Source organism: Atractosteus spatula, chromosome 5, assembly GCF_055471065.1.
Source record: "Atractosteus spatula isolate fAtrSpa1 chromosome 5, fAtrSpa1.hap1, whole genome shotgun sequence".
NCBI classification, from domain to species: Eukaryota; Metazoa; Chordata; class Actinopteri; order Semionotiformes; family Lepisosteidae; genus Atractosteus; species Atractosteus spatula.
Window position 1 is genome coordinate 37,617,549 of NC_142710.1, and position 20,193 is coordinate 37,637,741.

Below are 20,193 nucleotides of genomic sequence, written 5' to 3' on the forward strand. Positions count from 1 at the left end.
AATTGCATACTGTTACATTTATAGTATTCCTTAATCTTGTAAAAACACTCATGCTTGAAAGTGGAGGCTGAAGACTGACTTAACTATTATTTTTGGATGTATCATGCAATATAGGTTTTTGGCATTAACTATCATAGGCTTGCTGCCTAATTAATGTATTTATAGAAGTCTAGTTTGAATTAATATGCTGCTTGGGTGGGACTAGCAGCAGATCTACAGTATAAGGCATAGAGTGACCGACGTGCTGGGTGGAGGCAGCTGAGACATCATGCAGGCAGGGGACTGTGCAGGCAACATGCACACATGGGGAACCGCACTGGCAACATACACAGGGAACTGCGCAGGCAGCATGCCCACACAGGGAACTGCGCAAGCAACATGGCCACACAGGGAACTGCACAGGCAACAGGCACTGTAGTCAGTTAGGACTCAGGGAGGCGCTGAAGTGTATGCAGACAGACAGAGTGCTGTGGCAGGATAGGAAACCAGGAAATAAGCACAGTCCAACATCATGGGGGAACAGGTGGTGGTCAAAGCTGGTGGAGAGACACAAATAGCTCAGAGTTGAAATCCAAGCGGTGTGTACAGATCATAGCAAAAGAAAATTCAGAAGAAAATGCAAAAGCAGGCAGGGTCCAAAACAGGGTAAACACAAAGAATAAACAAACCAAGGGGTAATCTGGGAACAAAGCACAGAACACAGCAGAGGTCAGAAATCTTAGCAAGTCAACATTGGGAAAACAGGCATTATGAACCACCTGAAACTTGCATGGTCGTAAATTGTTTCCAGATGGTCCAGGTCTTCTGTCAATTGGTTTCTCCAGCAACCGGCAGTGGGAGAGCCGTGAAAAGTGGCCAGCTGCCAGATCAATACTAGCCCACTCTGCCACTTGTCAGCAAGGGTGAGCATGACATGGTTGTTACTGAGTGTTTCAGTTGTAACTTGTATGTAAATTGGTGAGCTAGCTTTGGTTTTATTTTTACTGGGGGAGAATTTTAAACTAAAATGGAATTTGTTTATATTTAATTTACTCCTCTGATATTTTCATATCAGACTTTTTAACTAACGTAATAACCTTAAATAACCATCAATGACAGAAAACAAAATTGCATAGACCATTTTTGTAGTGATGTTGTTACATTCACCCCACTGTGCATGTTACTGTTACGTCTGCCCTGCAGAAGTTTAGCTCTGTGAAGTTTCGTTCTACTTAGGTTTGCCCCAGCAATATGTCATTGCGCCACTCCTGAAACACCACCCACTGTTTTCTAGCATAGTCCTCCTTGCCTTTTCTGTGTTTCTGTTTTCCTGCCTACCTGGGCTTCCCCTGATGTTTCTCTACTTTCGGACACATCCGGATTCTGCCTGGGGACTCCATCTGTCACTCTGCTTTCCAGAGCCGATGCGCTTTGCTGAGTGTGGCAGTGAGGCTGGGGTCCTGTCATCTCTGGGCACACTGCTTCGACCAGTCCAGGGCTCTCCTTCAGTAACTCCGTTCATCCCAGTTCCTGGTTTCTGGTTGACCACCCTGATGACGTGTGTCCTGCCAGGCTCCAGGTTAGGCCCCTTTAGCCCTGCCCAATTCTCTGGAATATAGCACAGCTCCAGACTTTGGTAGTTTTTCCCTTCCTCACCTGGGACTGGTTCTGGTCCACAGTGGGCACACTGCTCAGCCTGGACAACGACGTGCCTTCTGTAACCCATCCTGATAGCATGTGCTTGACTTAGTCTCTGGAGAAGAACCTCGTTGGAGCATGCACCCCCCGTGCAGCCTGGTCTCTGGTTTGCTCCCAGTAGACATCCCCAACAACGTTCACCCTTGACCAGCAGAGCTCCAGGTGCAGGCTCTCCTGCCTGCCATCCAGCCTGCACTCCTGCCTGTTCTGTGCCAACCTGCCTCCCGCCCAGACACCACACATGGGTTTCTGCTTCTGCTTGCCAGCCTTCTACCTGCCCCTTGTCTTGACCTGTCCCTGGAACTCTGTAGGTGCATTGCCTAGCCTGGACCAGAGCACACCTAGGAGATATCCGCTTAGCCCAGTTCCTGGAGTGCTCTCATCTGTCCACCCCAATGACTCATTTAAGTAGTACTTAATAATACACTTTAAAATTCTTAATGTAGGGATGCTAGTGCAGTGCAGTTCAATAAAGTGTTGAAATTAATTTATTCAATGCCCAGGCCCTTCCAGAGAGCACTGCAAAACCTTCCTCTAAATAAATCATTCTCAATGGCCTCTTTAAAAGTCAATCTGTCATCAGTACAAACATAAGAGACACCACAGGTTTCTACTAGTTAACCACAGGATGTAAAAGGACATACATATTGTACAGTACAAACATGGTATAGTACTAGTCTTACTAATCATGGAGGGTACTAGTCACGCAGTGCATATTTAAATGTCCAACTGTCTGAGAAAAAGAGTCTGACAACAGATCTGCCTGACAGAGGCAAAAAGCAGATCTGTCGCTCTGAACTCTACATTAAACAGGGGTGGAAGTGTATTTTGATGTAGGTATAAACAAATATATGGTATTATTTCACCTGAATATTTCTAGCCTTCCCTTTCCCACTAGATAGATCTGCTCAATACATAAGACTGTAATTTATTTGTCAAGAGTCTACATCAAGCAATATCTGCATTATTCTTACACTGGATGACATAGTGATGAGTATTGCTGCCGAACAGCTCTTTGTCCTGGGTCTTATTTCAGCCTGAGGTGCATTCTGTGTGGGGTTTACTGTGTCTGTGTGGATCTTCTCCTTGTTTTTCAGTTTTCTCCTTCCTAAGTTATACTGTTTATGATTAATTGCTCTCTGTGATTGTTGTTGTTTGTATCTGTGTGTATGCTCTGCAATGAACTGTCATCCCATCGAGGGTGTCAAGCTATTATGTACCCCGTGCTTCCACAATAAGTACCAGGTTGCTGCAAAATGATATTAGGATTTTTGATATGGGATGATTGGGTCCTTGGAAGGTTTTGGGAATGTCTCTGGATATATCTTTTCACTTTTGTAAACTGAACTGAAAATGAAAGGCACATATGGTCCCGAGTCACTGAAACAAACTCTTCAGTCAAGTCATTTGAGATATGTAGAAACTTGTGGAATCGATGAGCTACCAGAAATTGAATAAGATGGATAATGTAGTATGTAAAATTTTTCATGATATTATATATTGATCCCTTGAAAAAAAAACTCACTAAGCCGTACCAAAAACTTTTCCCAACTTCTTTTGTCCATTCTTCATTTGACTATTTTGCTTGTTCAATATAACAAATGGAGAAAGAAAATGTCTAACACAGCAAACAGCTCTTAGGGACACCATAATAAATTTTCCAAAAAAATAATGAAGGACAGGATGGTTTCATTTTTCTATACAAAGTCCCCAAGAGGAAAATAAAGCTGAATAAGGAACAGCTTGTCACCAACAATTGATTATGAAACCACACTTAATATTCTAAATGAAAAAATTTCATATCAAAGCTAGGATAAAATATAGGTTAAACAGTCTCTGATAAAAGGGCATCATTTACATTTTATGAATTAGTGATCTCAACAGCTATCTTCAGAGCCCTATTACTGTCATACCTTTGGGTAGATATGGATAAAACAACCACTATTAGCTGATTTTGTGCCGTTTCTAAAGGTGAATAGGGGTATAAAAGGAAGGTAAAAGGAAGTAAATATTAGACAAATCTTAGATAAAGGTAAATTGGACCTCTAAAAAATTGTAACGGTGGCAAATAAATTGCCTGAGTGTCACAGAGTACATTTACCGGGACCAGAGAATGTAATTTAAATTTCCAGTTGAATACTCTATTTCACATGAAACATCTTTTATTATTATTCTTTTATTTTTCACTGCAAGCAGAGGGATTCTTCTGATATTAGATTTGCTGCTCGAGTGTATTCATGTAGCAAATAAGGTTTATGGTATCAGTTATACAGCTGCCATCCCTTCTGCTTTAACTTACATTGAAAACCAAACACCTTTACAACAGGGATGGAAGAACATAATTAAAAGAGCCACCTGGGTTTGATTACTAATAGAATGTAAGGAGGCTGTGAGGAGGCGAGGTACTGCAGATTTGAATTACCAAATAACATAGTCAAAGCTTGGCTTTCCTGTCACTGCAGTCCATTGGTAGCTGACAATGTGTCCACATTAAAAAAAAAAACATTACAATATTCAAGATGCTTGGCGCTGCAGAAATAATTTTGGAGATGAATTCAATACCAGCACCTTGAGCTTGACGCACTCTTTCTTATCTTGTAAATTGAGTTTCAGCTATATTACATGGAAGAAAATTAACTGAAAAATATATTCGCGATTTTTTTAGCAGGTCCAATAAAAACCAGCAGCTGAGGAGAAATCAGCTGTGAAGTTTAAGATATGGATTTAAGAAAAGTAACTCAACAGTTCACCAAAAGCCCTAAGAAGCATTCATACAGTATCCTTGGTTTTGTGAAATACATTTTTTTTTATTATTTCAAAGAGAGCACATGGGTTGTATTATTATTATTGTTGTTTTTCTAAATATGACATTTCTATATTCTAATATATAAATACATATTTTATATATTTTAAATATATTTATATATCCATATTTCAATATTTGACAATTCATGAATGAAGTGTTAGAATTTGACCGGTAACTGCAGCTAAGCTATTAAGCACAATAAGTAGAACGATCTAAATAAGGTACAGATACATCATAACCTAATTAATTCCGAAAGACAGTATAACAGTGGAAAGCACAGAATGAGTACCACAGGAAATGAAAAGCAAGATAAGAATATGTTTAAACAATTAAAGAAAAGTAACCATAAGCATCATTTAAGAATTCACAGCAAACAACAATTCATATTGTAGACCTTCTGCAGTGTTGTCCTGTAAAGTAATGTAGGTTTTCAAGGTACAGAGGTCATACGGCTCACCAATAAAGTCTGAATAGTTTAAGGGGAAACCAGGACGTTTTGAGATGGCACTGAAAGGCAATCCCAGTGGCGATGTCCACAAGCGATTGCTTTCTCTGTAGTGGTGACAGTGAAAGCTATTAATGTACTTTTAACCACATTTTTCCTAACCAGCTTGATTCATTTTAATCACATTTTCAAAGTAGTGACTGAAAGCATCACAGGCTTAGCAAAACTGAAAAACATGACTGAAACACATGATACCATTAAAATTAAATTAAAAATTAAAAAATTCCCAGGTACTTTCAAAGGTCACACATGCATGATGAACTGCAGTCCATTCTTCATGGCCTGAACAGGCATTGACATATTGGGCAATGATATGGTGATAAGCAAGGATGGTTTAACAAAGAGTGCTTGTTCTCTCAACAGCACCACAATTTAGAGTAATGAAATGTGTGTGTATCCCTAATATCTTTGAACAATCTATATTATGCAGCATTTTTTACACAGAGGATTTTCAGACATAAAATCACTTGTCTGAAATGTAAATACCAGCAGGATTGTTAATCCTATTTGGTATTGATTTGTTTTACAAAACTAATAAAAGTATTTCTTTCTGTTGTGGTCTCACAGCATTTTTTTGTGAAAACTACAGAAAAAACATAGGTGACACTCTTCCCTTTGTTTCTGAATTTCCAAACCAATGTAGGAATTGGACACTACAAATTGTAGGGAGTACTGTACCTTGTTTCACATGAAATGTTTACGTAAGATCTTAAGTACTTGGCCTATAACCCCTGGTGTCCTGGCTAGATTCTATTTTGGGTTGATACAACCTGGCCTACTTAAAGTCCCCCTATGTATTCAATTGGTGGAGTAGTTTCACAGCTAATCTGCTGTTTATTAGTGCTGCTGGCACATAATGGCTACTACTGTACATGTCATCCAAGTTAGTGGTAAATGAAGTGATTCTCCTCCTATACTGTACGTGTGGGATCTTTTGGAATGAAAAACACTATTCAAATGTCAGGAACTGCTATTATTTTTTATTTTATTTTAGCAAAATCATGTGGAAATAGCATTCTCTCTGATGGATTACAGACAATGTTTGATCTGGCATTTGTCTGATGTCCACAGGACTTTTATCTGTTGAAATGTACAAGGCATCAATAATACACACGTTTGCCTGTCTGAGACCAGGTCCCAATCCATCAATGTTTGTTTCCTACAACATCTACCACATTACTTCCACTTGAAGGATTCATTTGGCCAAAGATGAGAGAATACCCTACTATACAACAAGGTGGGTTAAATTCAGTTCCTGGAGCGTCAAGTTCCTCTGGTTGTGTTCTCCCCAGACTCTCAATGATAAAGTTACCTAATTAACTACATAATTATAACGCTTCTAAACAGACTCTGGGACACTTTTAGATAACTGTACCATTAATGAACTGTACCGTGAATGAAGTGAAGGCGATAGTTCATCAAATGTAAAAAAAAAACATATATGTCCAACAAAGGAAGAAATTAAATTAATCATTTAATTGACAGCTCAGGCTGGAAAAAAAACTCCAAGACACTAGGCCTTCTGGAAGTTGAGCTTGAGACTCTTGCTGTAGATGAAGAAAACTTTACCAACGTAACTGTGATTGAGATGTCTCTGCTGATATCGGTTGGAATCGTGAATAAATGTCAGAGAGTCCTCAAGGAATTATTAAAAAATGCTGAGACTTCTCCTGCAAAGCTATAGCCATTGGTGCAAAGCAAGTCCTAAGCAGCTGCCAATAATAGATACACGCTGCTGCAGTCAGCCCTCTTCCGAGCTGAGTGGGTCAGAGTTATTTTATTTCACAGCTCTAATCATTTCCCAGGCCCTATTTATCAGACTGTCATGTGAATTTCCAGGAAAAACAGATGCCCATCCAGACCTGCTTCTTCAATTTGAGCACGGCCTGTACATGTAATCACTTGCCCTTGACCAGCACTACTGTTTTGCCTTTTTAAATTGCCAGAGAGGCCTTGCCCAACAATATATATCCGCAGTAATCTAATTTTAGACCCTGTATAATTTATGTCACTGAAAAATATAGATATCCCACATTTTAAAACCTTGTAGAAAGCTTAAAGGCCACCTCTTTGTATAGCAAGTTGTAAAATTGAGATGGATGACTATAACATGTTCATACATTTCTGTCAAAAGATCATGTTGGAAAAGATCATGTGAGTGCATAGGAAAAAAATAATATGACTAAAATCAATAGAAAACAAGACTGCTTAAAAGTCGGCATAATGTGATTGGACTGCAGAGTATAGCTTGGACATTAGATATTAGATCCATACTGCAATACTTTCTGTGCTCCAATTTAAAATAAAATTAAAAATAGAGTTACACATTATTTTTCTTCATTTACTAATGTTATGTGTTATTTTCCACTACTTAAAAAATCAAGCATCTGCCTTACTTGACCTTGATATCAGAATTGTCAGGTTGTGTCCAAATGCATATTTAACTTTTTGTTTTACCAGTTGAAATTTAAATAATACTGTATAATTTCATGTTAAACTGAAGGAGGAGGTACTGCATTTTAGCTGAGTTATATATAGGTTTCTTTTTCTTGCACCATCATGGGCAGCCCTTACCATCAGATTGTCTGTGGAGGTAGAGATACCAAGTGAAAGAAGCAGCTCCTCTTTTTGGAATGCACAGAGTGCAGTCATCTGCACAACTGCAAAATGTGGTCTCCAAAGGATCTCCTACCACGCCCACAATCTCCTAGCTATCACTGTAGTGATCACCCCTAATCTCACACATCAATCTCCGCACAAGCATCAGATCGACTGCCTATCCTCATCCAAATTAAATAAAATTTTGTATAGCGGGAAAAACTGTACCACAAGGTGTTTGACATACCGTAATGCTTGTAACCCAAAGTAATTCATCAGTCTTATATGTGCTGCATTTAGTCAGAGAATGCTCCTTTAAGCAAGCTTGTGCCTGATTAGAATTGGGATACATGACCTCTGAGATAAGCGTGTTGCCATGGTAAGTAATGTTGATGTACTTATCACTCTCCCATCTGGACCAGAATTCCCAGTCCAATGACCCCAATAAAGTAATCTTGTAGGAGGTGCTGTCCTTTAGTTAAGACATTACATTGAGGTCCTGACTACCTTGTTATAGCAATGTTAATCAGAGTATGGGTTTAACGCAAGCATCCTATCTGCTTTCCACCCTAGGTTTGCACAATCTAGCAAACCAAAGCCCACCCTTAATTCAGCTGGTGAAGTGATTTTTCAGATGCACTGCTATATTGAAATTTGAAAGCCCAGTGAAAGAAAATGAAAGGAAATAAATCAAGTAGCTGTTAAAAGTAGAACACAACTGCAACAGCATGAATGTCAACAGCTTTGTGTAGTTGTGAGTTATCAAGTGAATTACCAAGTCATCTACATTGAAGCAAATGTACTGTAGTAGCACATCCCTGCTGATGGAATAAAAAACAGGCATCGTCTGTTAGAAGCAAGAACAGTACTGTAGCTGTGCATAAACCTTGCAAAGCTTTTAAATATGCACTCATTATATTCTGTAGCTGTGTGGTTCAAGTTGTGATAGTAATGAGCAGATGTGATAAAAAACATTGATTAAAAACAAGTGCTCCTTTAATTAAGGAAGCAAAGGCATTTTATTCCTTGAAGTTCTTAATGGGGTTGAGTGGTAATACGTGATGAAGAAAGTTTTTTGTGTTCAAATTAGTTAAAACTAAATGTTTCTGAATGTTTGTTTCTACATAGGCAAAACTGACAATAATTTAGAAAGCTAAGCAAACAAGAAGGATGATGATTATTATTATTGTTGTTTTGGGTATAAAATTGTGTTTTTTCTTAAACAGGACTGAGTGGTATCCTTTTCCTTCACTGTGTTACACATGACACAAAGCACATTATTTTTTTTCTCTTACCTGTATGATTCAAGCTCAATGCATCCAGAAATTACTTAGAAAGGTTTTTCATTGAGGCTTTTGCCAACTTGGGGTGGCGGAACATCTTGACGCAAGGTCAGTAACAATTATTATTAACTTATTAAGTTCACTTAATAATTAACTGAACAGTTTCTTCTGAGGGTAGGTCAACATTTAAAACCATCTGCTTTCATTGAATTAACAATGACCACAGGCAGATTTTGATTTTTATTAGATTTTCAAGTCAATGGAAACAATGCGGTTACTCACACTGAATAAATATGTCTGTTATAATCTTATTTAATATTTTAAAAATGTGTATGCCTTGTTAGAGGTGTTGTGTTTATAATTTAATTATGTCGTTGTCTTCATGCCAGAACTACTAATGGCCCACAGCTTCAAATCGCAAAGGGATGGAGGGGGTCAAAAATGCAAGAGTTGTAGTGCTGTTCCAGAGGTGAAACAAGAATACTGGCAGGCAATACATTTTAAATGCGATGTAAGATTGACATGAACCTAAGGTATCATTCAAAAGTTTCCAAGAACCCTTTACAAACAGGTAATGACTGCATCCGTAAAGACAGAACTGTCTCTTTTTATGTGAAATGCTACAAATCACACAGAAAAACTGAGTCTATATAGCATTGCGGGCTTCCTAATGGAAAGCAGAAAGAATTGTGCCACTGAAAGCTTTGAGTACTGACATTTCCTTGAAATGTATTCAGTCCCTTTCACATTCTGGTGCTTTAAAGTTTGCAGTCATAACATTTTCAAGTATCAATTAACAATTAATATATAGACATTTTACTCTACATATTCACAGGTTTCTTTTCAATATGAAAGAAAAGTCATCATTGTATTCAAACTCTTTGAAATGGCAAACCTACGTTTATTAATTTGCACAAAATGACTTATTTAGGGAGTCACACAATTAGTTCCCTCCAAAATGAACAGCTGGGCAAGGAGTAAACTGTTTAGTGGTGCTATTGTGAGGCCAACAGCAATTCTAAAAGGTTTACAGAGTACAGTGGCTTAGATTCGAGAAAATAGCCATGTGTCAAGAATATTCCAGTCACTTCACAAAGGGAGCTTGTATGGAACTGAAAAAAATATATCTCAAATCTCACTTGGGGTCTGCAGCAAAGCACATATGTGGCAAAGCATTTTGTAGTCGAAGATGAAAAATTGAACTTTTTTGTTTAAATGCACATCATGAAGTCGGACACACATCCAACACAGTGCATCATTCAGTCAACACCATCCCTATCACTAAGACCAGTGGTGGCAGCATTATGTTTTAATTCTGTTTCTCATCAGCAGAGTCTGGAAAACTTATCAAGACTGGTGGGAACATAGAAGAAGCAAAATACTAGCAAATCTTAGAGGTTTTCACTCATAACACTGGAACAAAGGACAATGATCTGTCACACCCGCTGCTATTCGGAATCCTCCACACAAACAGTCTTGCCCCAGCTGGAGGCAATCCCCTTAAACGCCACAGATCAGATCCATTAACCAATCAGGACAGCTCACTGGTTACCACACCCTCCACATTGAGATATAATGTATTTAATCCCTCTCCCACTCATCTCTTTGCTTGGTATTGGTAGCTTCTTAGGAATGCCTTGCTTCTATCTCTTATATTACTATTGGCCTTGAATTCGGAACCCGTTCTTGACTTTGTTTCTCATCTAGCGATTTGGCTTTGGTAGTACCGAAAACTTTCCTGGTTCGCATCTTTTCTGACCAGCACCCAGAACTCCGCATAGGGTCCATTATACTGCATCAGCAGTGCACGCCCTTATATGATCGAGAGCACAAAACCAAAGCAACACTGGAGTGCATTAAGAATAAGAAAGAGAATGTCCTTAAGTGGTCCAGTCAAAGTCTTGAGTTGAATTTGATTGAGAAAATGTGAAAAGATTTTAAATGTGGTGTCCATAAGCACAGTTAAAGAGAGCTTGAGAAAATAGCCAAAAATGGTACCAAGCTTGTTTACATAATTGGCAGGGACTTATCCACATAGACACATAGACATGTGGTTGAAATTGCTGCCACAAGTATTTCCACTAAATATTGACTTCACTGGTTTGAATCCTCATGCAACCAACATATTTCAGTTTTTATCTCTTTGGTTTTTGCTGGCACTCTAACTTATTTTACCCTTAGAAGTCTTCGGTTAGAGCATTCTGGCTTTGAGTTTAAGTTTTAAAATGTGTATGTATCATTTTGTAATTTCACAAAATGGTTAACTATAGGATCTGAATACTTGTGCAAGGGACTCCACTGTACTACAGACATTGAGAAATATCATGGCAGCCCAGAGCATTCTTTTTTTACTGAAATTGCTGGTCACCTGTTCACATACACACCCATATTCCTCATTTATATATATTTTGTTATATAAGGTAAGACACCTTACTGATCACTATCTGTATCCAGAAATATAAGTAAATTTTAGAGAATTTAGTGAAGGAAAACATAATACTGTTATGTATTCTATCCTCTTTTACATGGAGTTTATTCTGAATTGTACAATACAGTTTTGCCAACCAGAGCCAAAGGCCTTTCCACATGTTTTAATTTATTAAGTTTGTCAAATTATCTAGGTAAAAAATAACCCCAAATCAAACCTGTACTTTAGATTACAGTACTCAAAGCTTTTTGATAGGGCTGTTGTTAATATTTGAGTATTGTATATGACATACTCTGCTCTTCACCTTACATGTAGCTGATATTGAAATGCTGTGGAGTTTTAATTACCTTTTAAAATGCTAGTATACAGTAGTCATTCAATATAAAATAAAGTGAAATCTAATAAGTGAAATGGTACTACATTTGGCGCTTTAATTCGCATTATCAACCATCCACGTAAAAAGTCTACTTTTTAAAATCAATTTCTGTGAGACGTCAATGTTTTTGAAGTGGTGAAAATTTTAACACTGGGCAAATTAAATAAGCTTTTGAAAATACTGACCATCTCCATAAATACTTTCTAGTAGTTCTATTGAGGTCTAATTTGTACAGAAACACCAAAATAAGGCTTAAGATACGTTTGATCATTTTTGAGCAAATAACACTATCCCCCCACATACAGTACACTCATGCAATGTAATCACAGAATCAGTAATCATACTGTGTGTACAACTAGTAAATAACTCTGTTTGATTTCATGGTATATTAATCTTATAACTCTTTCCATGAATGTGTGCTATTTTTTACAGGCTTATGCCTATTAGTGCTTAAAAAATGTTCATCCCTTAAAGATTGAATATTCAGTAATGATTTTCTAGAAATGTTAAGGTGAGCTTTATGTACTTTATGTACCTTAAAAAACAATTGCCATTCATTTATCATTATTAAAACATTGGCTCTTTCCTATTTCAGACAGCAGCAGTACAAAGAACAAGTTTTTTCTTAGCACAGAAGCCAGCTTCCAACTGAAAACATTTCTGTTTTGCTTGGCCATTGTGAGATCACTGTCAGTTAAAATAATTCTATATGACATGTGGCAAGGAGACAAAGTAAATCGCTAAGGTTCAAATTTTCTTAAGTATCGACTTGACTAATAGTGTACATGACACAAACCCATCTTTATAAACTAACAATTACCGTGTACAACATGGGGAAAATAATGCACCATATATTTTTTAAAGAAATATTAATAATGTAGGACATGCTTTCACAAGGATTCATAGATAGAATGCACTCAGAGAAGGTCATCAAACAAAACAGTTCACTTTTCTCAGCCATGAAAATTCTGAAACAAAATGTCTCAAGTGTACTCATAATAGACAAATTTTGTTCCACTTTTGAATTTCCAGTTACACTCCAGTGTTTGTGGTTCTGTACTGTAATATTAGATAATGAAAGATAATAGCATCTGCAAAACAATGATTTAGTCAACTACCGCATATGACAAAATCTGTCATAATTAGCTGTTGTGCTTTTGCCAGGATTGATTGAAATTACTAAAATTGAAACATTTTCAAAAGCTGGGCAGGCTTTATACATGTATAAAAAATGAGACTTTGAGAACATTGGGAATAAAAGAGTAGAAAACCAATTTAGAGAGGGAGAGAGCGGCTGAAATATCTGTGGAAATATTATAGCAATCTTGTCAAAAAATGCAGAACATCTGGCGTTTAAAAGCACAGTGTCCTAAAAGGTATAATCAGGTTGTTGATTTACTGTACATGTGCTAAAACATACCCAAAACATTTTGATGAATCCTGCTTTTTAAAATAAAAAAAACATGTTAAGCTGATGTGACAAAAAAATGTTTAAAAAGTTACTAAAAAAATTATAATATTTATGCTCAGACAGCACTTGTGAGTTAGACTGTAGTGCAATGGTTGCTTTGTTGGCCATCAGTTATGTTGCCCCTTCGTTCTCGAGTCAGTGTGATAAGTATTAACATTAGTGACCTCGGTTCTGTGTAGCAACTTGGAGCAATTAATTTGTCACATTGATTTCTGCACACCGCCTTTCATACTGGAGCTTTGTGTGGAGCGCTTCCTCTACAGACCTTTTCCTCCATATTCTCAGCCATTTTAGAAACACTCCAGTTGATCAGGCAGCTAATTTGTTTGATTTATTACTCAATTGCCACAGACTTATATTGAATTGTTACTTCTGTTTGACAGACAATACAGTAAGTATCCTATTTCCTTTGTTTTATTTTGCTTTGCTTTGAGTACTGTAAATTGAGTATAGCTTGGCCTGCAAGATTAAGTAGCTTAACAGAGGTAAGGCACAAACTTTCAGGAGAGACAACATCCCCCCAAATTCATGCCACAGCTTTCTCATGCACACAGTAAATGAGGATCGTTGGTCCTTCCTTCCCTCTCCTTTTCCTCTTTAACTCCATTGCCACTTTTCCTTGGCTTGCTTGACTTTTGCTTTTCATGCCCAGGATACCTTTCTTCAGCAATAGTGGTTAAAGCTAATAAACCACTAAAATGCACAAAGCTGTAAGGAACTGCCTGTGCCTGGCTCTGTATCTCCTGATACTTTTTGCTGTCAAGAAAACAGCAACTGCAGTGTTTTGTCACATCACTTTTGCATCCTGAATGCAAAAAGTGAAGGATTCCATGACTGACTGGAAAGGTAAAGTAACGTATTGCAGTGGTAATCTAAACATTAAACACAATCAGCAGGTGAGTGGCCTGCTGATTGTGTTAGAAGAATGTCATCATCTGCCGACCTGAGACTTGAGGGAGGCTTAATATGGGAAGAATTCCTATCATCAAGCTTGAGTGACACTGAATCATAAATCAGAGCATCAGGAAAGCTTTGGCAGCTCTGTACTCCAGCTGTGCTGCAGAGCTCATCGAGTTGTGATTTACAGTATGCTGTGCCTAATAAAGGTGTCAGGAGATAAGAAGACATCAAAGACAGTATGTTTAAAATCCAAGTGCGACTCTGTAGTTACTGTATGTCTTTATGAACACATTTCTTTAGTTCGATTTAAGGAGTAAAACTTAGTTTTTAGCTGAGATTATATAATGGAATCAGATCAGGAAAATAATATGCACCACCATATCATGTTGTAGCTTGGTAAAGGTTTTAAACATTCAGAGAATGTCTCAGGCAAGCTGTGCTAACATATTCAAAACCATTTCATCTCGAGTAAATGAACTGCAACATGTTGACTGCCCAAAGGCATAAGCGAACCTGAATAGTGCAATGAAATAGTGGGAGACAACTCCCTAACAGTTAGCCAGAAGTGAATCTCAACAAAACGAGAACCTTTGGAACCTTTCATGGAAGTCCTGCTTTGAAATGAGCCAAACAGTATTGCTTAACCCTGTCCCCTGTCAAATCTTGCATCGAGCAACTTGAGGTTTATATGCGAAAGCATTAGTCTCATTCATTTTCTACTTGAAGAGAAAGGTTCTGAGATAGAAGTACCATTAGACCTGATGGAGAATAACATCATTGGGGAATTGAGCTTCAGGTTTGACCTTTCACAGCCCAAGTGCTTTCTGTTGATAGTCATGGATATAGTAGATGTGGAAAGATTTAAATCAGCGATCGTCTAGCCTATTTACAGAGAACCACAGGGTCTTCTCATTTTAATTGTTCCTGGATTTGGTTGTTAAGTTATTGAATTTATTATTGGGTCTGAGCTGCCATTATTCTCTGGTCTTACAATGTGAAACATTTAAAGGTCTGGATTCACTCAAAACATAACCTTACCCACAAATCACAAATAGAGCTGTCCATTTCTGGTGCAGAATGATAGGTTTTCATGGGAAATAATACCTTCTGTGAATGAAATATAATCCAATACCAAGTTCATGTTTTGGGATTTGTAAGTGGTAAAATCGTCAAGGTTTTTGCTTCAGTACAAACTTGGACAAAACATAAAATGTGATAGTTCTATTGAAGGTGTGAAAAATTCACAGTAACAGCAATGTTTTATTTGATGTTGAGCATCCATTTGAATAAGTTAATTAACTTTCCCCTAAAAGCTGTTTCTTTTTATTATTTCATTATTTCTAATTGGGTGCTTATTAATTGCTACTATACTGTAGGAATCATACAAAGACGTGAACCAACTATGAAATATTATGCATCACATTATAAATATTTTCTGCTCTAATTCTGAGTATAATGTCTCTGTTTTTCACTAAAGAAACCATGAGTAACTCACATAATATGTGATTATGTTTGGAACTAAAAAGGCGAGCACCACAAGACTAATATCATTAGTGAGGACTGACATTAACCTTAGCTAAAACTTCTAAGAAACACTGACTTTTATAAATGGTGGTGCTCAGATACTAACCTCAACTGATGTTTTCTTTATTGGTGTCACTGTGTTCTTGGCTTCTTTTTTTCACAATTGAACTAGGAACAAATTCATACGCACATACAGTATAAAAGTGTCGAGTTATTCACTAAATACAGAGGTTAAAAAGTTGTATTTAATTTTTACTAACCTGTAATTATCACCAGGGAGCTCAGTCTTCTTTATTTTTTGTTTAGGATGTATTGTAAAAAAACCTAGGCTAATGAAGAGCTGCATGTAGAATACAGAGGCCTCAATATTATCAGACAATGTGTAAATGTGTTGCAAATGCTAGTTTTAACTAAGTGACAGTCACAGATAATCACATAGGTTTTTCCCCTTGCCTTGTGTTGTCATACATCATTAACTTTGGAGCCAAAACACAATCAAAGCTAAAAACATGGCATAATGAAAGTGACAAAACTGTGCTGCTGAATAAATAAATTAATCTGAATTCATTTGCAGGTTTTATTTCCCCAAGGTTCAAAACAGAAATTTGAAAGAATGTTGAATATTTATACGTATGTGCCACTACAATTGAGGAATTTTATGTAATATGGAACTGTCATCTGTCATTAAAAAACTAATAGAGATGGGAGGTCTGGGAATATGCCAGATCTTCAGGAACATTGTAATTTTGAATTGTATATGGCTACACTAGTTTAAAAAGTAATAGACAATTTGTGAGATATTTAATTATTTAAAAAAGTTGTTAAAGCTGTGAAGGTACGATGTCCAATCACATGTATGGAGAATACAACTATTCATATGCAAAATACATTATTATGCTTTAATGTTACAATGCCCACATTTAATTATGTTCAACCTAAGGCAATTACTTATCTGCAAAAAAGGTAATTCAAAATGTTAACTTCCTCTGGACATCTCTATAAATAAAATAGCAGACCTATGGCAACAATGGCAACAATGTATAATGGTTGAATTCTGCATTGAAATAGTAGTCTTCACTTAGATACTGTACATACTGTAGCTACTGTATATTGCCTATATTGTCTGTCTTATTGTTACCTAACCTAACTAACTCCTAACCCAAGCCTATGAAATACACAGAAATTAAAGGGTCGGATATTTAATGTCAGGTTTTGGGATAGTAATGAATGTTCCAAAGAAATGTTCTTATAACAGTCAATATATATTTGAATGCAGATCTTCTATTAGGCTGCATATGCCACAATGCTTACCTTTCACTTAAGTTGCACTATGTCTTAAAGTTTTGTGAACTGGTTCATAAAAGGGAAATCAAAACCAGCAGGAAATGGACTGTTATATTTCTCATTCTTAAATTGGAACTGATCAATATGGAGACAAAAAATTATGTTTTTTTATGTAAAAGAAAAACAAGTTAGAGTAGCCAGAATTTGAATAAAACTGTTACCCCCTTATATAATTGGGATAAAGTAATGATTTTTAAATTCAGGTTTAAAGTAAAAATTCATTAAATAATCCAACAATTGTTTAAATTTTATTCTCGTATGCAATGGTGAATCTATCAATGAAACTATATTGTTGTTGCCCATTGATACACAATACTTTGAAAGTGAATGCATGTACTGTACAGTAATTTAAGTCTATTTCTCTCTTACGTGTCTAGAGAGCATGTTGTTGAATACTGCAAGGAAAATAATTCAATTAAGTCAAAGAAAGAAAAGAGTTCTTGGAAATAAAAGCCCAACAAAGCAAACAGGGAAGAATAGAACTAAGAAAATATTAACCATAAGTGATATAATTGTATTTCATGTTTAGCCATTATAGTACACTTCTGAATACAATTGAATACAATTACTGGTTTCACTTTTCTCAGTTCAGTGCAGAAAGTAATTCCAGTTTTATGTGGCTTTAAAAATGGTGTGCATCTGGCAAATTGCTCAGTTTCAATTTTCATCAGCTACGTAGAAGCTACTACAAAGGATTATGCTACAGTGTTTGCAAGTCAGACTGTGAAAAGTAAGCCACATTGTTTCAAATCTTTAAAATCTGAAACTTCACAAAAGAAAGAGAGAAGAATTCTGCAACCTATCATCTTCAGCACAATAAAACATCTCCAGGTGTAAGCTGAAAAAAACCTAAAGCTTTTATACTGTATAAAGGAATTAAGCTATTTAATATACCCATTTTGTCATCTTGCAGAATTTATCGTGATGGACAATATATTCATTCCCTGTTATTAGAAAATCAGAAAACATTTGATTCAGGGTGCAAGGGAAGTGATTTTTCAAGTCTAACTGCAGACAAGTGATGTATCTGTACAGTATACAATACCATGCACCTGTAGATTTTCTAGTAGAACCCTTTGGTCACATACACAGTAGTTTACCCCAAATTGCAGGAATCACGTTGTTGATAATTCTGCTTAATCTAAGTTCAAGATTGCTGAATGACAAGACTGATTTGATTTCACCCAATCTAAGCTGTATTAATAATTGTCAAAGTTGTTATAATAGTAGAAAACACTGATGGTGGTTTGCACAGGATGTGTCAGTCACTCTTCTAATATTTAGGTAAAAATAAAGGACATCAAACCGGACCCCAAGACTAAATCACTCCTTCCAGTCCCTTTAAATTACACATTCACATACTGTACAAATATATGTATTTACATGTATTGATCAACTGATTATATTTTAATACGTTCCATAAAAATCAAGGCAACAGTATTTTGAAACCAGGTATATTCATTCACATAATTTTTGTAGTGATGCATATTAGTGTAGTGTCATTCTGTATGTGCTACAATATTCTGCTGATTTCAACAGCAGACTATGATTTTAATTATATTTCCTATCTCAGTGGCATGCAATGATCCCTGAATTGGTGGTATTCATTTGTGACTAATTTGTCAGGCAACATCTTCATTGTTCACAGTTAAACACAAAATACCTAAAAATAACTGTCTGAGAAATCACAAACTGAGTGAGGTCTGGTTTTTGTCTGGGCCTGCCATTAGTACTTATGCAAGTAATAATCATTGGTGTCATGTCAGGCTTTGTGCACTCAATCTGTTCTTATGTTCCATTGAAGAAATATTGTCTTGTACTGTGGCTTCCACAGTGATGTGGCTTTTGACGTACAGTATGCCACATGACATTATCGTCCTGTACTTGATCCATCTCAGATTGAATAATATACAGTAGTTACAACATGTGGAAGAGAATCAAGTTAAAAGGAAAGAGTAGATATATTTTCAAGGCATAAGATATTCCAGATACCAGATAAGTCCCAATTAGACAACCTACAGTATGTTTCCTGGAAGTGGCAGGTCAGGCATCCCACATTTTAATTAGTCTGTGAAATTAGCAAATTATATTAATCATTCTTTATTTTCTGTTAATGCCTTTACGTTGATGATGGAGGAAAGCTACATTTTAAATCTAAGATCCTTTCATACTAATATCTTTTACAAAATTTTCTATCCTCCTATGAAATCCACTACTTTTCCAGCAAGCTCTTCTGTCATGCCCTCCTGGTGGCTGTTCATATTTTTAATTTACTATAAACACCACAGGACTTCAAAGGAGATTCAGTGGTGAGTGGGTTGTGATTTCAACATTATTAACACCATCTTTGTAAACGAGTATCGACCTATTTTTACATCCCTCTCAACAATGTTCCTGATATCACTACAGGTATGCAGCAAAGTCACAGAAGATACAATTTGTTGGAAAAGTGAGAGATCCCTGCAAAACTAATCTTAATCCTACTCCTGATGGGTGTCTGGCCATTGTGCACTATCACCTTAATTATTCTAACCTGGTTTGTTAGTCTCATTGTCATATAACAAAATATGCTGTATATGTAACTCTAAACAAGACAGTTAATCCAAGTCTTAAGGTAGAGAAGCTTAAGGACATGTTTTATTACCAGTTGTGTTAGAAGGGAATGCATATCTCTTCTGATTCACCTCATTTCTTAAATGAGCAATGCAATTTGCTTCACTTATGGATTTCAGCCTTTGTCTCTTACTCTGGTTTGTTCTCACTTCCAGAAGATTGTTGAGTTCTTAATGTTTATGTGTGTTATGAATGTTTCTCTTTGTCACACATTTGTCACAACTGAAGTCCCCTTAAGCATAAATTAATTTAATATGAATACACACCTCCTATGTTCATTTAAAATACAGGTTACAGTCTTCACTGTCAATGCAAATAGCATTTTAATGGGTTTCTTTACAAAATATGTTTTAGACTGATGGACACTTATTGACAGCAATAAGATAAAAATAATTATCTCTGAGAAGACTTGAGTAAAAAATAATTCTGTAGTTACTGAATATTCTGGTAATTTATTTTTTCTGACAACCTGTATGTCTCAGCAGTTTTGTGAACATTAAGGTAATGTTATCCATTTTCTTTCTATTTTAAAGTATAATAATAATTTTCAACATTCTGCATAATATTTGAAAAGCTCTATTAAAGGAATAACCGTGTTTTATTAAACATAATATAACACTAAAAGCATGGATGAATGTGAATAACAAATAAAATACAATCTTCAGTAA

At 36.4% G+C, this 20,193-nt stretch overlaps 1 pseudogene; it reads right to left on the reverse strand.

Annotated features, from left to right (window-relative positions):
* Positions 1-213: 213 nt before the first annotated feature.
* Positions 214-20,193, reverse strand: part of LOC148835055 (uncharacterized) — a 67,676-nt pseudogene continuing 47,696 nt past the window's right edge.